Source organism: Salmo salar, chromosome 02 (genome assembly GCF_965601325.2).
Source record: "Salmo salar chromosome 02, fSalSal1, whole genome shotgun sequence".
Taxonomy (NCBI): Eukaryota; Metazoa; Chordata; class Actinopteri; order Salmoniformes; family Salmonidae; genus Salmo; species Salmo salar.
In genome coordinates, this window is record NC_138292.1 from 71,069,609 (window position 1) to 71,090,479 (window position 20,871).

At 41.3% G+C, this 20,871-nt stretch overlaps 1 long non-coding RNA gene across 1 annotated transcript; it reads right to left on the reverse strand.

Annotated features, from left to right (window-relative positions):
* Positions 1 to 219: 219 nt before the first annotated feature.
* On the reverse strand, positions 220 to 16,561 carry LOC145862444 (uncharacterized). Its single transcript, XR_014381904.1, has 3 exons — positions 16,288 to 16,561; positions 3,151 to 3,284; positions 220 to 2,599 (listed from the first exon to the last, which is right to left on the reverse strand). It is a non-coding gene; the product is annotated as an uncharacterized LOC145862444 (long non-coding RNA).
* Positions 16,562 to 20,871: the final 4,310 nt, after the last annotated feature.

Below are 20,871 nucleotides of genomic sequence, written 5' to 3' on the forward strand. Positions count from 1 at the left end.
ATAATTATATGCATATTCTAGTTTCTGGGCAGGAGTAATAATCAGATTAAATCGGGTACGTTTTTTATCCGGCTGTGAAAATACTGCCCCCTATCCATAACAGGTTAACCCTTATCTTATTTTCAGTCTCATAATGAAAGTTGTAAATTCTTGGCTATCTTCACGAACCCTGGCTAACAAGTTGAATCAGCAATGCAAAATTGTGTTTAATTATTTATTTACTAAATACCTAAACTAATCACACAGAATTACAAATACACAGAATACAAATGATGTCAGACAGAAAACATCCCTGGTGGACGGAACCTGTATGATGGCCGGTTACACAAAGGAAAGGGGGTTGGGCTTGCATGAAAGAGCAGGAAGACTTAGGAACAAAGAAACAGCAGCTATGCTATCGAAAATACATTATCTTATGCATTCTAAATTACCGCCCATTTGGAAAAGGAAAATGCAATAAATATTTACTCTGAGCTGCGCTTCGGTAGATTGGTCGTAGATGCTGGCCGGGTTGGCCAACAGATCTTCCTGTCCTCGGGAAGAATGTCTCTGGTGGTTAATTGGATACGTGGTGGTATCTTCGTCTGTTTGTTAGACTGGATCCGTCGTCCGTCCTTTCCTAGCCCACGTCTACAGCAGCCGCTGCTAACTCAACGGCTAGGAAGTATCACTTCTGTAGTGAATAAGCTCAAAGTTCATACCATTCGCCACCTAAGCTCACGCCGAGGTTGGCTTAGTTCTTCACTTGACGTGTGTCCTTCTAACGTAGAGGCAGCAGACCTCACGTACTGGAACATGTGGTTATCTTTTTGTCAAAGGCTTATATAGTGGAGAGGGGGAAGGATGTGTTTCATCGTTTATAACCCCTGTCTCTTCAAAGGGGTGGGCCACTGACTGAGCAGGGTACTTTCCTTATGAAAACCCAATTCTCTCATTTGGAAGCTAAAATTACATTTAATCTCCTAACAAACAATTTCAATATCAAACATTTAAATTGCATAACAATTCCATGTGACTCTGATAACTAGAGGGTGTATACTTTCCCAGGTACAGTTTATGTCGTCCTGTCATCAGTCATAATGTCTCAGATGACAACCGAACTGACATCCATACTCATTACGTTCCAAAGCATATTTCCAACTGGTTTTATTACCAAAATATGGTTCCTTTCCCCATTTGTTTGATGTTCCCAGACTCTCTATATTTAACCCAGGCTATTCAGCAGTCCTTCAGTAGGGTCAGAAAGAGAGGGGAAGGGAGAAAGGTATTTATGGGGGGGTCATAAACCTTACCCACAGGCCAACGTCATGACACCACACATGTACACTTTTACGTGACCCTGTTATACTTTGACAGTGAACTTGACCCTATTGAATGGAGATCTGGGTATTACTGGCATACTCTACTGATCATGTTTTAAACATGCAATTGAATAAACTGAACTAAACTAAACACATGAAACCACAGTCCAGGGTCAGTATTCACAAAGTGTATCAGAGTAGGAGAGCTGATCTGGGATCAGTTTAGCCTTTTAGATCATAATGACATGGACCGTCTGTGACACTTTATGAATACAGGCCCTGATGTAACAACCAAAACACAGTTCAATATAAACCAACAAGTACAAAGATACAGGAAGTCATGTGATGTATGGCTAAAAACATCAAAACAAAAACTATATTCCAAGATATCGTCAAGTGTACTTACAGAGTGAAGTGAAGGGGAGAGGTCTTGAACAGTTAGTCAACGTACTGTCAATGCGTGGAAACAAGAAGTAGTCTACTGTAAGTATTAGTAGAAGCAGGCGTAGCCTGTTTGAGTTCTGTGGTTGATTCATTTTAAAAGTAGCCTAATCAGGCCATTAACATGCATGAACAGCATGTCACATAAGGGATGTTACTGTATCTAAATAGAAAATGTGCTAAAGTCAGCATATTGTAGTTAAATTTCTTTATTTGAGGAGTGGGCCTACATGTTTTACAAGAGACAAAATGTGACCCATTCCCATCACTCCACATCAGCTGCATCAAAGTGTTAATGAAGGTTCCAGAACAGATGAAAGGAGTAGTATGTTTGGTTCCAGTGTTCCATATTAGAGCGCTCCCTACTGGCAACTCAACATTATTACAGCCTCCAGTTTATATGTCTCTACTTGTCTAGGAAATCCCAGACGTAGTGAAACAGCTAGAACCTTGTTAACATTGTGGGAGGCAACCTGTCTGCCTAGGGAGACTAATATGTCCCAATCATATCCTCATTCACTTGGTTCAATAACAAAATAACAAACTGGCAATAAGGCCGAGGGAGGGAAGGGGGAAGGAAATCACTTTGATTGACACTTCAAACACTCATACTGTATGTCCAGTGTGCTGTCTGTGCTGTGTCAGAAGACTACAAAAGGGGTGACAACCCCAACACCCCCATTGTATCCAAACCTCCTGTTCTCTTTTAAAGTAGGGGAAATGTCTCTCTTCCTTTCTCAATCTTCATATTCATTATTCTATTCTTTCTCTTCCTCCCTCTGTCATATCCGGAAGGTGCGTGGTGTTCAGGGTGGTCAGAGTTGCCATGGTTTCCTGTATCTTCCTCTCTGGTCAGGCTTATGGTTGAAGAGAGAGAGAGAGAGAGAGAGAGAGAGAGAAAGAGAAGGGGGGAGAGAGAGAGAGAGCGAGAGATAGAAAGAGAGATACGGGAGCGAGAGAGAGAGGGGGGGGGGTAGGGAGAGAGAGGGGGAAGAGAGGGAGAGGGGATTAGAGAGAGAGACATTGTTACAAAACTGTATATTGACATAATATGACATTTGAAATGTCTATACTCATTTGGAGATGTTGTGAGTGTAATGATCACTGTACATTTTTTTTGTGTTTATTTGACTTTTGTTAATTATCTATTTCCCTTGCTTTAATAATGTACAAATATATTTCCCATGCCAATAAAGCCCTTTGAATTGATTTGAAATTAATTTAATTGAGAGAGAGAAACCTGAAAGTGAAAGTCCTCAAAGGTGCTGCCCATGCTAAACTGACTTTTGGGCACTAGAGTCCTCTATCTATCTCTATGGAGGTATGATATATGAATTGATTGGTAAAAACCTGTTTAAATATGTTTAAAAATGATAGCTGATGTTTTGACAAAGACAGATGTCCTTACCATGTTGAAGTGTACTGGAAGGCTGAGGAGGTGTTGAGGCCTATAGAGTTGTTCCTCTGAGGAGAGGGAGGGGTTCTCTGCAGCTAGCGGTCTGGGTACCTGATCACCAGCCTGGTGCTCTCCAGCTCCACCCCCTGGACAGGAGGACAAACAGCAGGCACCAATGTGTCGGAGGAAACACTGTTTAACTGACGACCGATGTCAGCTTGCAGGCGCCAGGCCACAAGGAGCTGCTAGAGCATGATGAGACAGTGACATCCCGGCCGGCTAAACCCTCCCCTAACCCAAATGACCCTGGGCCAATTGTGCTCCGCCTCATAGGTCTCCAGGTCACAGCCGGCTGTAACAGTCTGGGATCAAACCCGGGCCTGCAGTGCTGCCTTAGCACTAATTGTTGAATTTGTGATTTCCAACTTGTTGTGTAATGTTTATGTCCAATGGCCAATGAGCACTGATACGTTTTATCTATAATTTCATATGACAAGGATTGATAAGGATTTGCCAGTAGATTGTCGACTTGATGCATGATGATGACTGCTTGTCTAGCTTGCTAGCTAAGATTTTGAAAGTTTGTCCAATCAAAGCTACAGTAGATTTAATGCGATTTGACGTAATTTTGTCTAAGTCAATGACCTTGAGCCTTTTTGGATGGGCATTTCTAATGTAATTCTATGGCAGCACCCAAGGGGCTTGAAATTTCGAGCTCTACCCGTAGATTTTGTGGTGACGTAGTGTCCCCATGAGTGACACAACACTGAGCCAATCACAGCACAACTAGAGAACATTACCAACCCCTACACTCTGTCATGACGTTGGCCTCTTTGAGTACAGGGAGGACAGTTGACCCCCTCCCCCTTGCACCATCCCCCAACCTACCTCCCCCCACCCAGTCCCTGTGTGAAGGGGTGGTAAAATTCCAGAGGAGAATCTCTTGCCACATGGCCCATAGAGAGACACCTGAAATTCTTCCAACTCACAGAATTGGGGAACCAAACGACATTTATGTTCTGGAGAAGGTATGGAAGATTGGTGAAGAATCCAGCTACGAACTGGTCCGCTTGGTACAATTTTGTGATACTCAGAAGAGACAATATAGCCATATTACCATAAAACTGTTGATATAAGAGCCTCAGCTGTGGGACTTGCATCCAAATGGTTGTATAGAATGTATTAATAAGGATAAAGCTATTTGTGATACATTGTGATGCTGTGTACTGATGTTAATGTGATAGAATGTATTTATGTTCAAAGATTAAATCAGTCATCGGCACGCCCCCCAGGGACACAGACAGGACCAGGCGTCATGTGACAAGCCTGTTCTATGTTCACTATAAAACCCCACCCTGATTTACTTTCTTGAGACCAGGCCTCCACTCCATTGCGAGTTGGCCAATAGGTTTTACCATCCAATTCCTCTACTGAAAGTGAACTATACCACGTGGTTAACTTTTAGACTATCGATACCGACAGAATAAGAACAAGTCTTTGATATTAATTATTAGTCTGCAGCTAAGTAAATTATATCATTGAACGCGAAGACCAACGAAACATCCATTCTATGACGACATTAATGAATGTCGCTTTGAAAGATCCATTCTAACCGAGAGAGAGAGAGAGAGAGAGAGAACGTGGACAAAACTCTCCAACAGAACGACGCTCCAACAAGGATCCCGACGACACACTGAGCGTAAATATATATTGGTTGCAATTGTTCCCGAATGAGTGAGCGTTCATGTGCAAAGGTTAGCATATCAATTGTTAATAGTAATGAACTCTGTGTGCCTCCTCAGCTGAACTTTTTATGACACTTTGTCTAACAGACCAGCCATGCCTGTTTAGCCCACTAGGGCACATTACTCTACCAATTCTTTGTGATGACAATTACTGTTTGTATACTTTCTGTGAATTACATAGTTTAGTAAATAAATGATTTTAAGACAATTGATGTATGGATGACTCTTAGTAAAGACTGGGTTCATGCAGATACAACAATTTACGACGTTTGGAACGAGACTGGACGCGAGGTAAAATACACCATTTAAACCAGAAGATAATCGGCCTATACTATAATAGAATATAATATATAATGTTATAATATAGGAAAGTTATATTAGGAAAATTATAACTTTGTAATCTGAATATTTTCCTTGATGCCCCGATCTCCTAGTTAATTACAATTAAACGATTAATCAGTTTGATCGCGTGATAATAATTACAGGGAGTTAATTGATAAACATGTCTTCAGTTTAATGGTACCCCAAAGACACGACAACTCCGTATTTTATGCTGGCTGCCCCACCACAACAGAGAGCACTAAGCTAGGCTGCAACACCTGCATTTTGGAGCTGCCTTACTCAAGAAAGCAAAAACGAGACCATGTTTGTATGCGACTTTATTAACTCAATGCTTTTTTTTAACTTTGTTTGAAAACTGATATGTGACACGTATTAATTTTAAAATATGCAAAACAAGCAACAAAAAACGCTAACCAGGTGGGGCTCAAAACAGATTTAGCTCTGCCCCAGCTGCCTTGAATGACGTGTCACCACTGCATGTATTTAGAAATTATAGACAATTTGACTAACAAATAGCCTACCAAAATGTCGGCAATTATAAGTAGAAACATGTCTAAATTACTCAAAAAATAAATCCTGCACCCCCTGTCAAAAAATCGTTCTGTCGTCGTTGACTGTAGCCTATAGAACATTTTCTATATTTGCTGTTAGAGTTGGGTGGTGTGGACCTCAGATTTTGACTTGATCACATATAGTGGGGTGGTTGCAGATGGGTTATTAGGTTAACACAGGGGCGGAAATCCCGGGGGGGACGGGGGGGACACGACCCCCCCATCCTGGGAAAAATATGATTTGTCCCCCCCAATATATCACTGAAACATAACTATGGAATTTAAATCATATTAATAATACGCAATGAAAGCAAGTGTGCTGATTATAGACACTTAATAGCGCGTTTTTAAGTTTCAAAAGATTGCGACCCCCCCCACCCTTTGCCTCACAATGGTTTGACCCACTGCCAGTTCCTTAGCTTGCTAGGTAACGTAGAGGTCGTATCTACTGTCTGAAAGGCACTCAATGCGAGTAACTGACGTGAGGTTAATCCAGGCAATCGTGCACACACACTAGCTGAATATGCAGAGCTAGCGCGCAAATATTAACTATTAAGCTAGCTAGTACCTATTCCATTTATGTGGCATCGTCAAAGATGGAATCTTTGCTATCGTCAATTTATTCCAAGATCAGCATGCATGTAAGTTAGTGCTTCAAAGTCCCTGTGATAAGGTTAGCGATAAACTGAACAGAACTACACTCTTCTACCATTGTTTTAAATATATTTAATGGTCTCGTTGCAAAAGCTAAATTGTCGCAAGGGAACTTTTATATATTTTATTTCACCTTTATTTAACCCGGGTAGCAAAGATTATAGCAAACACCACTGAATTGGTGCTCGCTAGCTTTGCAAATTCAGCTATTGTTATAAGCCAGCCAATATGAAACAAACGATTAAAATTACAAAAGGTTGCAGCATATGTTGTGTAAATGGTGAACTCATACAGCTGTCAACTCATGTCACTGCAATCCGTTTCACATTTGCTAGCTACCTTTTAGATCAAAGCCCATATAGAATGATAGAAGATAAGATGATAGAAGCCCATCTCCTACTGTAAATAACCTACATACTGTGTGTGTGTAGCCAGCCAGGTAGAAAAATGGCAGAAAAATGGCAGAAAAAAGACGGACATCAGAGTATTTTTCAGTACACCAAAACGCAAAGTAAGAACCCTAGTAGCCTAATATCTCAGACTAGTTGATAAAATGTTCATAAGAAAGAAGTGAAATGCTAATGGATGTTTCACAATGATGTCATTAGGCAGAGCAGGCAACAGATGGCACACAGACAGCAGAGTTGGGGACAGATATGCAGGGACAGACTGGCAGAGACAGGGAGTCTCAGGTAAGTTTGTTGAGTCTTTGTTTGGCAACATTATGAAAGGTTCTCCATTTTTTTTTACTTGTAAAATAGGAACATGATTGGAAAATGCCATGGATACCCCCACTCTCAACTTAAACTGGTGACTGAACTAAGATTTGTTAAAGGCAATGGTATTGCTGTTGTGATTAGTTGTGTAGTTTTGGGTACCGGTAGTTAGGAGTGCGGCAAACACCTTATTTCTTTGGTTCCTCAATATACATTTACCATATTACAACGTAGGCTATGTGTTACAGCACTACTTGTGGTGTCCCCCTCAGGAATTGCTCTTGAGAAAATGTAATGTAATTGTCCCCTCCAAAGTTGATATCAGATTTTCGCCCCTGGGTTAACCTCTTGGGGCTAGGTGGGACGCTAGCGTGCCACCCGTGGTGCACTCCATCAACAGCAGGTGCATTTCAAGAGCGGCAAATTTGAATCCAAATAAATGTCAAAATTCAAATTTTTCAAAAATACAACTATGTTACACCATTTGAAAGATAAACATCTCCTTAATCTAACCACGTTTTACGATTTCAAAAAGGTTTTACGGCGAAAGCATAAATTTAGAGTATGTTAGGACAGTACATTTACAAGAGTTGTGTGTAATGTTTTGTCAAGTCAAAGACAGGGTCACCAAAACCATAAAACCAGCTAAAATGATGCACTAACCTTTTACAATCTCCATCAGATGACACTCCTAGGACATTATGTTAGACAATGCATGCATTTTTTGTTCTATCAAGTTCATTTTTATATCCAAAAACAGCGTTTTACTATGGCATTGATGTTGAGGAAATCGTTTCCCTCCAATAACCGGCAGTCAAGTCAGCGTCAGAAATTAAATAATTAAAATTAGAAAACATTGTTAAAATATTATATTGTCATTTAAAGAATTATAGATTTACATCTCTTGAACGCAATCAACTTGCCAGATTTAAAAATAACCTTACTGGGAAATCACACTTTGCAATAATCTGAGCACTGCGCCCAGAAAAATACGCGTTGCGATACAGACTAGACGTCATGTTGGGGAGATCTAAAATCGAAAATACTATGTAAATAATCCATTACCTTTGATTCTCTTCATCAGATGTCACTTCCAGGTATCACAGGTCCATAACGAATGTAGTTTTGTTCAAAAAAGCTCATCATTTATGTCCAAAAATCTCCGTCTCGTTAGCACATGATGTAAGCCAGCCGGACTTCTCGTCATGAACGAGGGGAAAAAATATATTTCCGTTCGTTCAAACATGTCAAACGTTGTATAGCATAAATCATTAGGGCCTTTTTTAACCAGAACATGAATAATATTGAAGGTGGACGAATGCATACTCTTTTATAACGTATTGGAACGAGGGTACCCAACATGAAGTAGCGCGCCAGGTGTCTAATGGGACATCACCGTTCCATGGCTCTTGTTCGGTCAGATCTCCCTCCAGAAGACTCAAAACACTTTGTAAAGGCTGGTGACATCTAGTGGAAGCAATAGGAAGTGCCAAAATATTCCTAAACCCCTGTGTTTTTCAATGGGATAGGTTTAAAGTCAATACAACACATCAGGTATCCACTTCCTGTCAGAAAATGTCTCAGGGTTTTGCCTGCCAAATGAGTTCTGTTATACTCACAGACACCATTCAAACAGTTTTGGAAACTTTAGAGTGTTTTCTATCCATATATAATAAGTATATGCATATTCTAGTTACTGGGTAGGATTAGTAACCAGATTAAATCGGGTACATTTTTTTTATCCAGACGTGCAAATGCTGCCCCCTAGACCCAACAGGTTAACGAGAGTCTTGTCTTTAAAATGCTGTAAAATAGTCATATGTTTGAAAAATTGAAGTTTTCGGATTTTAGAGGAATTTGTATTTCGCGGACACGCCCATCATTGGATATTGGAGCAGGTGTTCCGCTAGCGGAACGTCTAGATGTAAGAGGTTATTATTCCTAGTAAAAATACCCTGTTTTAGTTCAGTTAGGATCACCACTTCATTTTAAGAATGTGAAATGTCAGAATAATAGTAGAGAGAATGATTTATTTCAGCTTGGATTTCTTTCATCACATCCCCAGTGGGTCAGTAGTTTACATACACTCAATTAGTATTTAGTAGCATTGCCTTTAAATTGTTTAACTTGGGTCAAATGTTTCGGGTAGCCTTCCACAAGCTTCCCAAAATAAGTTGGGTGAATTTTGGGCCATTCCTCCTGACAGAGCTGGTGTAACTGAGTCAGGTTTGCAGTACTCCTTGCTCGCACACGCTTTTTCAGTTCTGCCCACAAATGTTCTATAGGATTGAGGTCAGGGCTTTGTGATGGCCACTCCAATACCTTGACTTTGTTGTCCTTAAGCAATTTTGTCACAACATTGGAAGTATGCTTGGGGTCATTGTCCATTTGGAAGACCCATTTGCGACCAAGCTATAACTTCCTGACTGATGTCTTGAGATGTTGCTTCAATATATCCACATAATTTTCCTTCCTCATGATGCCATCTGTTTTGTGAAGTGCACCAGTCCCTCCTGCAGCAAAGCACCCCCCAAACATGATGCTGCCACCCCCATGCTTCACGGTTGGGATGGTGTTCTTCGGCTTGCAAGCCACCCCCTTTTCCCTCCAAACATAACGATGGTCATTATGGCCAAACAGTTCTATTTTTGTTTCATCAGACCAGAGGACATTTCTCCAAAAAGTACGATCTTTGTCCCCATGTGCAGTTGCAAACCGTAGTCTGGCTTTTTTATGGCAGTTTTGGAGCAGTGGCTTCTTCCTTGCTGAGCGGCCTTTCAGGTTATGTCGATATAGGACTCGTTTTACTGTCGAGATAGATACTTTCGTACCTGTTTCCTCCAGCATCTTCACATGGTCCTTTGCTGTTGTTCTGGGATGGATTTGCACTTTTTGCACCAAAGTATGTTCATCTCTAGGAGACAGAACGCGTCTCCTTCCTGAGTGGTATGACGGCTGCGTGGTCCCATGGTCTTCACACTTGCGTACTATTCTTTGTACAGATGAACGTGGTACCTTCAGGTGTTTGGAAATTGCTCCCAAGGATGAACCAGGCTTGTGGAGTTCTACAATTTCTTTTCTGAGGTCTTGGCTGATTTCTTTTGATTTTCCCATGATGTCATGCAAAGAGGCACTGAGTTTGAAGGTAGGCCTTTAAATGCATCCACAGGTACACATCAAATTGACTCAAATTATGTCAATTAGCCTATCAGAAGCTTCTAAAGCCATGACATAATTTTCTGGAATTTTCCAAGCTTTTTAAAGGCACAGTCAACTTAGTGTATGTAAACTTCTGACCCACTGGAATCGGTCAGAGAATTATACAGTGAATTATAAGTGAAATAATCTGTCTGTAAACAATTGTTGGAAAAATTACTTGTGTTATTCACAAAGTAGATGTCCTAACCGACTTGCCAAAGCTATAGTTTGTTAACAAGAAATTTGTGGAGTAGTTGAAAAATGAGTTTTATTGACTCCAACCTAAGTGTGTATAAACTTATGACTTCAACTGTATATTATTCGTAGCTGTCTATTTACCACCACAATCTGATGCTGAAGGCCATAAGCAAACACGAAAATGCTATTCTAGAAGCGGCTTTCCTCGTGGCCCGGGACTTTAATGCAGACAAAGTTAAATGCGTTTTATCTCATTTCTATGAGCATGTCAGAAAAAAACTCTGGACCATCTTTACTCCACGCACAGAGATACATACAAAGCTCTCCCTCGCTACGCTACAGGACTGTTTTGCTAGCACAGACTGGAATATGTTCAGGGATTCCTCCAATGGCATTGAGGAGTATACCACCTCAGTCACCGACTTCATCAATAAGTGCATCGACGACGTCGTCCCCACAGTTTCCGTACGTAGATATCCAAACCAGAAGCGATGGATTACAGGCAACATCCACACCGAGCTAAAGGCTAGAATTTTTTATAAATCCTGCTATGTCCTCAGCCGAACCATCAAACAGGCAGAGTGTCAATACAGGATCAAAATGGATTCCTACTACATCAGCTCCGATGCTCATCGGTTCCGGAAGGGCTTGAAAACTATTATGGACTACAAATGGAAAGCCAGCCACGAGCTGCCCAGTGACGCAAGCCTAGCAGACGAGCGAAATGCCTTTTATGCTTTCTTCGAGGCAAGCAACACTGAAGCATGCATGAGAGGACCAGATGTTCCAGACGACTGTGTGATCACACTCTCCACAGCCAATGTGAGCAAACCTTTAACCTCTTGGGGCTAGGTGGGACGCTAGCGTGCCACCCGTGGTGCACTCCATCAACAGCAGGTGCATTTCAAGAGCGGCAAATTTGAATCCAAATAAATGTCAAAATTCAAATTTTTCAAAAATACAACTATTTTACACCATTTGAAAGATAAACATCTCCTTAATCTAACCACGTTTTACGATTTCAAAAAGGTTTTACGGCGAAAGCATAAATTTAGAGTATGTTAGGACAGTACATTTACAAGAGTTGTGTGTAATGTTTTGTCAAGTCAAAGACAGGGTCACCAAAACCATAAAACCAGCTAAAATGATGCACTAACCTTTTACAATCTCCATCAGATGACACTCCTAGGACATTATGTTAGACAATGCATGCATTTTTAGTTCTATCAAGTTCATATTTATATCCAAAAACAGCGTTTTACTATGGCATTGATGTTGAGGAAATCGTTTCCCTCCAATAACCGGCAGTCAAGTCAGCGTCAGAAATTAAATAATTAAAATTAGAAAACATTGGTAAAATATTATATTGTCATTTAAAGAATTATAGATTTACATCTCTTGAACGCAATCAACTTGCCAGATTTAAAAATAACCTTACTGGGAAATCACACTTTGCAATAATCTGAGCACTGCGCCCAGAAAAATACGCGTTGCGATACAGACTAGACGTCATGTTGGGGAGATCTAAAATCGAAAATACTATGTAAATAATCCATTACCTTTGATTCTCTTCATCAGATGTCACTTCCAGGTATCACAGGTCCATAACGAATGTAGTTTTGTTCAAAAAAGCTCATCATTTATGTCCAAAAATCTCCGTCTCGTTAGCACATGATGTAAGCCAGCCGGACTTCTCGTCATGAACGAGGGGAAAAAATATATTTCCGTTCGTTCAAACATGTCAAACGTTGTATAGCATAAATCATTAGGGCCTTTTTTAACCAGAACATGAATAATATTCAAGGTGGACGAATGCATACTCTTTTATAACGTATTGGAACGAGGGTACCCAACATGAACTCGCGCGCCAGGTGTCTAATGGGACATCATCGTTCCATGGCTCTAGTTCGGTCAGATCTCCCTCCAGAAGACTCAAAACACTTTGTAAAGGCTGGTGACATCTAGTGGAAGCAATAGGAAGTGCCAAAATATTCCTAAGCCCCTGTGTTTTTCAATGGGATAGGTTTAAAGTCAATACAACACATCAGGTATCCACTTCCTGTCAGAAAATGTCTCAGGGTTTTGCCTGCCAAATGAGTTCTGTTATACTCACAGACACCATTCAAACAGTTTTAGAAACTTTAGAGTGTTTTCTATCCATATATAATAAGTATATGCATATTCTAGTTACTGGGTAGGATTAGTAACCAGATTAAATCGGGTACATTTTTTTTATCCAGACGTGCAAATGCTGCCCCCTAGACCCAACAGGTTAAACAGGTCAACATTCACAAAGCCGCGGGGCCAGACGGATTACCACGATGTGTACTCAAAGCATGCGCGGTCCAACTGGCAATTGTCTTCACTGACATTTTCAACCTCTCCCTGACCGAGTCTGTAATACCTACATGTTTCAAGCAGATCATCCTAGTCCCTGTGCCCAAGGAAGCAAAGGTAACCTTCCTAAATCATTACCGCCCAGTAGCACTCACGTTGGTAGAATGAAGTGCTATGAAAGGCTGGTCATGGCTCATATCAACACCAACATCTCGGAAACCCGAGACTCACTCCAATTTGCATACCGCCGCAATAGATCCACAAACAACGCAATCTCAATCGTACTCCACACTGCCCTTTCCCACCTGCACAAAAGGATCACCTATGTGAGAATGCTGTTCATTGACTACAGCTCAGCGTTCAACACCATATTTCCCACAAAGCTCATCACTATCAAATCAAATCAAAGTTTATTTGTCATGTGCGCCGAATACAACAGCTGTAGACCTTACAGTGAAATGCTTACTTACAGGCTCTAACCAACAGTGCAATTTCGAAGTAAAAAAAAGGTATTAGGTGAACAATAGATAAATAAAGAAAGAAAAACAACAGTAAAAAAAGACACTGAAAAATAACCGTAGCGAGGCTAAAACAGTAGCGAGGCTATATACAGTGAGGGAAAAAAGTATTTGATCCCATGCTGATTTTGTACGTTTGCCCACTGACAAAGAAATGATCAGTCTATAATTTTAATGGTAGGTTTATTTGAACAGTGAGAGACAGAATAACAACAAGAAATCCAGAAAAACACATGTCAAAGATGTTATAAATTGATTTGCATTTTAATGAGGGAAATAAGTATTTGACCCCCTCTCAATCAGAAAGATTTCTGGCTCCCAGGTGTCTTTTATACAGGTAACAAACTGAGATTAGGAGCAGACTCTTAAAGTGAGTGCTCCTAATCTCAGATTGTTACCTATATAAAAGACACCTGTCCACTGAAGCAATCAATCAATCAGATTCCAAACTCTCCACCATGGCCAAGACCAAAGAGCTCTCCAAGGATGTCAGGGACAAGATTGTAAACCTACACAAGGCTGGAATGGGCTACAAGACCATCACCTAGCAGCTTGGTGAGAAGGTGACAACATTTGGTGCGATTATTCGCAAATGGAAGAAACACAAAAGAACTGTCAATCTCCCTCGGCCTGGGGCTCCATGCAAGATCTCACCTCGTGGAGTTGCAATGATCATGAGAACGGTGAGGAATCAGCCCAGAACTACACGGGAGGATCTTGTCAATGATCTCAAGGCAGCTGGGACCATAGTCACCAAGAAAACAATTGGTAACATACTACGTCGTGAAGGACTGAAATCCTGCAGCGCCCGCAAGGTCCCCCTGCTCAAGAAAGCACATATACATGCCCATCTGAAGTTTGCCACTGAACATCTGAATGATTCAGAGGACAACTGGGTGAAAGTGTTGTGGTCAGATGAGACCAAAATGGAGCTCTTTGGCATCAACTCAACTCACCATGTTTGGAGGAGGTGGAATGCTGTCTATGACCCCAAGAACACCATCCCCACCATCAAACCTGGAGGTGGAAACATGCTTTGGGGGTGTTTTTCTGCTAAGGGGACAGGACAACTTCACCGCATCAAAGGGACGATGGACGGGGCCATGTACCGTCAAATCTTGGTTGAGAACCTCCTTCCCACAGCCAGGGCATTGAAAATGGGTCGTGAATGGGTATTCCAGCATGACAATGACCCAAAACACACGGCCAAGGCAACAAAGGAGTGGCTCAAGAAGAAGCACATTAAGGTCCTGGAGTGGTCTAGCCAGTCTCCATACCTTAATCCCATAGAAAATCTGTGGAGGGAGCTGAAGGGTCGAGTTGCCAAAGCAGGCACAGGGTATACTGGGCCGTGGAGGCGCACTGGAGGTCCGGAGATTAGGGCTGGCACACCCCGTCCTGGCTGGATGTTTATTTTAGCCCAGCAAGGGTAGAGCGCTGGCACAGGACGAACTGGGCTGTGCAGGCGCCCTGGCATCACAGTGCGCAGAACTGCCGCAGGATATACTGGGCCGTGGAGACGCGCTGGAGGTCTGGAGCTTATGGCGGATGCGCAACCCAGCTCGACAACTGCAGGGCACGGGCACAGATCGCACCGGCCTGTGAGTGCGCACTGGCGGCACAGTGCGCATCACCGCATAACACGGTGCTTGCCCCGTCACTCGCTCCCCACGGTAAGCATGGGGAGTTGGCTCAGGTCTCCACCCTGACTCTGCCAATCTCCCCGTGTGCCCCCCCCCCCCCTACATTTTTGGGGGGGATGCCACTCGTGCTTCCCTTGATGTTGGTTTTCCCCGGCCAAGCTTGTCTTCCCAGCAAGCGCACGCTATTTGGCTTTCTTGTGTTGGGATCTTCTGACACAATCACTGTCCTCGAACTCCGTGTCATAAATAAGCCAAGGCGCAGAGTGCCGGTAATTCCACATCCTTTATTTAGAAGTGAAACCGAACAGAACAAAACAAACAGGATAAACAGAAAGAAATGTGACGTTGTGGGGCTGCTCAAAGGCAGCTACACAAAAACAAGATCCCACAACTAAAGGAGGGAAAAAGGGCTGCCTAAGTATGGTTCCCAATCAGAGACAACGATACACAGCTGCCTCTGATTGGAAACCATACCTGGCCAAAACATAGAAATAAAATACATAGAATGCCCACCACATATCACTCCCTGACCTAACTAAACAGAGAAAAACGTCTCTCTCAGGTCAGGGTGCGACAGAAAAGGCAATATTACACAGGATGTTTACCCATCCAAGCGGACCTTATCGATTTACATAAACGATAAGCAGTATTACAGGATTTATATTTAATTTTATTCGACCATGCAAATGGACAATTGTCACCTCAAACTAGATTGAACAGAACAGTTCAACAGGGCAGATAGATAACCTGAACGAGACTGATCCCCCACCCGAGCTGAACGACTGCGTGAGCCAGACGAATTGAAAGACCCGCTGACAAGGACCAATTGAATCAGACAAATGGGCTGCGTCTGCTTGCAACTCACACAGGTCTAATCAAATATATCCGGGCCATATGAAATCAGACAACATAGTCACAACTTAGACTGAACAACTGGTCAGATGAACCGTCTGAACAAATCAGATGAATAACCCCACTCAACTGAGCCAGTCAAAATAGACGGTGCACACAACTCTCCCTCTCCAAAGGCCACACACCAATTACTATACTTATATTCAGGGTTGCAACCTTCAAAAGCTTCTTATTATACCCACAATATTTTGCATGCATTTCATTGAACTCAAAAGCTCCCAATATTTCTTTGGTTCGTCAAATTTGGAGAGACCTATGGTGACCTACCTCTGAAAACAAGTTCCTAGAGCAGACCACACAAGAACTCTACTATTATAGGTAAGAACTCTGTTTACCGTCTTCACAAGCAGCCCTTGTGTTTTGTGCAGTCCGTCCAGGAAGTCCATTCACAGCTGCAGCTTTTCACTGTCTCTGGTCCCTTTTCGCCACTCCTGGCAAGCTCGCCATTTGTGTAGTGGAAATATTTGGTCAATCATATTTCACAAATACCGGAGCATGTGAGTTCAAATAGACTTTTTATTACTTCATAATAAAAGCCGAGCTGGTTCATGAATACAACTGCCTTCCAGTCTTGGCACACACGTTTTATACATTTGTCCTCCTTACGTCATACTCATAGTAACTCCGCTTAATGGCTCATCACCTCTGGCATTTAGCCACCGTTATCATATTGCCTTCATATTAGGACATGCAATCTGTAGAGTCACATTAATAGTTTCATACATGTAGGACCATAGCAACAGACCTTGGCACTCTACAGGATTAACCAATACATGACATCCTGCTGACTCCACTGAAAGGGGAACCCCTGTTCTGGAAAAAACCCAAGACGTGTAACCATAGTTTGCATAACAGTTACAAGAATAACCATGTGCATGTCTAATGGTGTCCAATGACCTAGAGCATATACACGTACACTAGCTTTGCTGGCTCCTTCTGAAATAAATAATTGGCACATATGTATTGAAAAATTCACAATACAACTTAGTTCAGTCTACTGCTAAATATGGAATAACAGCACTTTGTAAGTCCAAAACCAAAGGTCAGTCACGTAGACAAAGAGGAAGTGTTCTAGCAGAGGGTGCAAGTCTCATAAGTACATCATATGACTTTAGTTAAAGGGGAATGTAAACACCAGGATTTAGAACGCCAGCTAACTGGAACTGTAAATCTCCATATTGATATTGTTGAGTCACTGGCAGGAGAGAACATGTTGGAACTCCCAAAAATGGCTGAATTTACAGAGTAGCTCCGAGTCTGAGAATGAGTTTATTACAGAGAAGGAAATAATGTTAGTTAAACCTACTGGAGTCGTTCATGATTTAGCCGACCGTTGCCCCCGATCAAAGAGTTCATTGTAGTAACAGTAACAACACAGATATACAGATATAATGGGTAGAGTATAAGTGTGTGTGTTGTAGAGAGATGGTGGTGATGCAGCACAAAATCCCAGTGGATGGTGGCTGTATTACATCCAGTCAGAGGTTCCTGTCAGTCTGTCTGAAGGTGATGTATTTATTGGACGTGCCACTAATCTTATGAAGGACTGCCTGGTTACTCGACCAGTCTGCAGCCGATATGCCAGTTAAATAATTGGTGAAATTTTGCTTCAAGGTTAATGTCAGTAGTGGGTAGGTGCTCAATATATATAATCAGTATTCTATAACAATGGTTATCACCAGCGCTGTTTGGCGCAGTGGTAAGACCTTTTGATTAGACGACCAGAGCTGGAATCGCAGACGGCATCATGATTCATAAAATCTCATTCTAACCAATAATGGGGCGTGCTCATTATAATACATTGTGATTTAGTTTCGGTATCAGACTAACTTTTCTTATGATTTTGTTTGCAGAGCATACAGGCTGGCAGTTTATCGCCTGTTCAACCTATAGGCACAAGGGAGAATTGGACGAGGTGTACGGTGTCTCATCCCTGCGTGTGTCGTTTCTTCCATAAAGCGCACATACCCAGAAGCAAAGGCAAAGTTAATTTCATATTTATTCTATGTTATTTAACCTTTATTTAACTAGGCAAGTCAGGTAAGAACAAATTCTTATTTACAAAAAGCAAAAGCCCTCCTACGGGGACTGTGGCAGGGATTAAAAATACAAAACATAAAATTAATATATAGGACAGAACACACATCACGACAAGAGAGACAACACAACACTAGATAAAGAGAGACCTAAGACAACAACATAGGATGGCAGCAACACAACATGACAACCACATGGTCATTTCTTTCAAGACATAGACCCAATGCCTGTGTCTTATCTAAAAATAGTATTAGTTAGTTTGTCCACTATAACAACAGGTTAACCTGTTAGGGCTAGGGGGCAGCATTTGCACGTCTGGATAAAAAAAATGTACCCGATTTAATCTGGTTACTAATCCTACCCAGTAACTAGAATATGCATATACTTATTATATATGGATAGAAAACACTCTAAAGTTTCTAAAACTGTTTGAATGGTGTCTGTGAGTATAACAGAACTCATTTGGCAGGCAAAACCCTGAGACATTTTCTGACAGGAAGTGGATACCTGATGTGTTGTATTGACTTTAAACCTATCCCATTGAAAAACACAGGGGCTGAGGAATATTTTGGCACTTCCTATTGCTTCCACTAGATGTCACCAGCCTTTACAAAGTGTTTTGAGTCTTCTGGAGGGAGATCTGACCGAACAAGAGCCATGGAACGATGATGTCCCATTAGACACCTGGCGCGCGAGTTCATGTTGGGTACCCTCGTTCCAATACGTTATAAAAGAGTATGCATTCGTCCACCTTGAATATTATTCATGTTCTGGTTAAAAAAGGCCCTAATGATTTATGCTATACAACGTTTGACATGTTTGAACGAACGTAAATATATTTTTTCCCCTCGTTCATGACGAGAAGTCCGGCTGGCTTAGATCATGTGCTAACAAGACAGAGATTTTTGGACATAAATGATGAGCTTTTTTGAACAAAACTACATTCGTTATGGACCTGTGATACCTGGAAGTGACATCTGATGAAGAGAATCAAAGGTAATGGATTATTTACATAGTATTTTCGATTTCAGATCTCCCCAACATGACGTCTAGTCTGTATCGCAACGCGTATTTTTCTGGGTGCAGTGCTCAGATTATTGCAAAGTGTGATTTCCCAGTAAGGTTATTTTTAAATCTGGCAAGTTGATTGCGTTCAAGAGATGTAAATCTATAATTCTTTAAATGACAATATAATATTTTACCAATGTTTTCTAATTTTAATTATTTAATTTGTGACGCTGACTTGACTGCCGGTTATTGGAGGGAAACGATTTCCTCAACATCAATGCCATAGTAAAACGCTGTTTTTGGATATAAATATGAACTTGATAGAACTAAAAATGCATGCATTGTCTAACATAATGTCCTAGGAGTGTCATCTGATGGAGATTGTAAAAGGTTAGTGCATAATTTTAGCTGGTTTTATGGTTTTGGTGACCCTGTCTTTGACTTGACAAAACATTACACACAACTCTTGTAAATGTACTGTCCTAACATACTCTAAATTTATGCTTTCGCCGTAAAACCTTTTTGAAATCGTAAAACGTGGTTAGATTAAGGAGATGTTTATCTTTCAAAGGGTGTAAAATTGAAATGCACCTGCTGTTGATGGAGTGCACCACGGGTGGCACGCTAGCGTCCCACCTAGCCCATAGAGGTTAACCAGATAAACTTGCTTTGAAAATAAAACTACTTTCAATCCCGTGTCCCTGCTGCTAGATTAGTGACTTTAATTTGTTTTGGCTGCTATCTATTGGAAAGGAATGGTAACTACACTGGGCAGCAAGTTGGCAAAGTCAAAGTAGACATTAATATACCATTTAGCAGACGCCTGTATCCAAAGCGAACTGGATACATTGTAGTGGAAACAGATCACAGAAACAGGATTACAATTTTGATATCATGGATGGTCAGTCCTTGCATCTATAGCTCTGTCTATGAATTTGAGATTGGTTACATTTCTCCAGCCCCTTCCCTCAGATTTTTACCAAAAGAGGAGCAGGGAGACACTGTGTTATTGTTTATACTGCGGATTGCCACTTTAAGAAGTTAAGATGCAGATTAAATACACACCAAAATATGTTACAGATACTATAAAAATGTCCCATCACTCAGACAGTTACTGAATACACAGCATCCTGCATAGCAAACAATCAATCAAATATATTTTTCAGAAGCCCTTTTTACATCAAAATAATAACCACAGTGGTTGTAGAGGGTGCAACAGTTCAACACCTCAGGAAATGTCAGTTGGCTTTTCATAGCTGAGAATTAATAGGTTGAGAGAGAGAGAGTCGAAACAGTAGAACCGGGACAAGGTAGCACATCCATTGAAACGGGTAAAAAAAATCTGGGGAAAAACAATTCCACTCTGATTCCCTTTATGGATGGGTGTATATTTGAATTCGCTGTTGAATGGCCTGATCCATCTCCATTTTCGGAACACCACCCCACTCCCCCAAAGTGATCGATAGTATATCTTGGCTCGGACTGTTATGATTGTGATTCTGAGCTCTCAGGTTCATTGCTTAGCAACCATTAGCTATGTCAACTTTGGTCTAGCTAAATGACGTGGAGCTAACAAAACATTACAAAAAAGAAATCAGTCAACAATATCAAATCAAATGTTATTTATCACAAGCGCCGAATACAACAGGTGACCTTACAGTCTAATGCTTACTTACAAGCCCTTAACCAACAATGCAGTTTTAAGAAAAATACCTAAAGAAAAATAAGAAATAAAAGTAACAAATAATTAATGAGCAGCAGCAAAATAACAATAGCGAGGCTATATACAGGGGATACCAGTACCAAGTCAATGTGCGGGGCACCGGTTAGTCGATGTAATTGAGGTAATATGCACATGTAGGTAGAGTTATTAA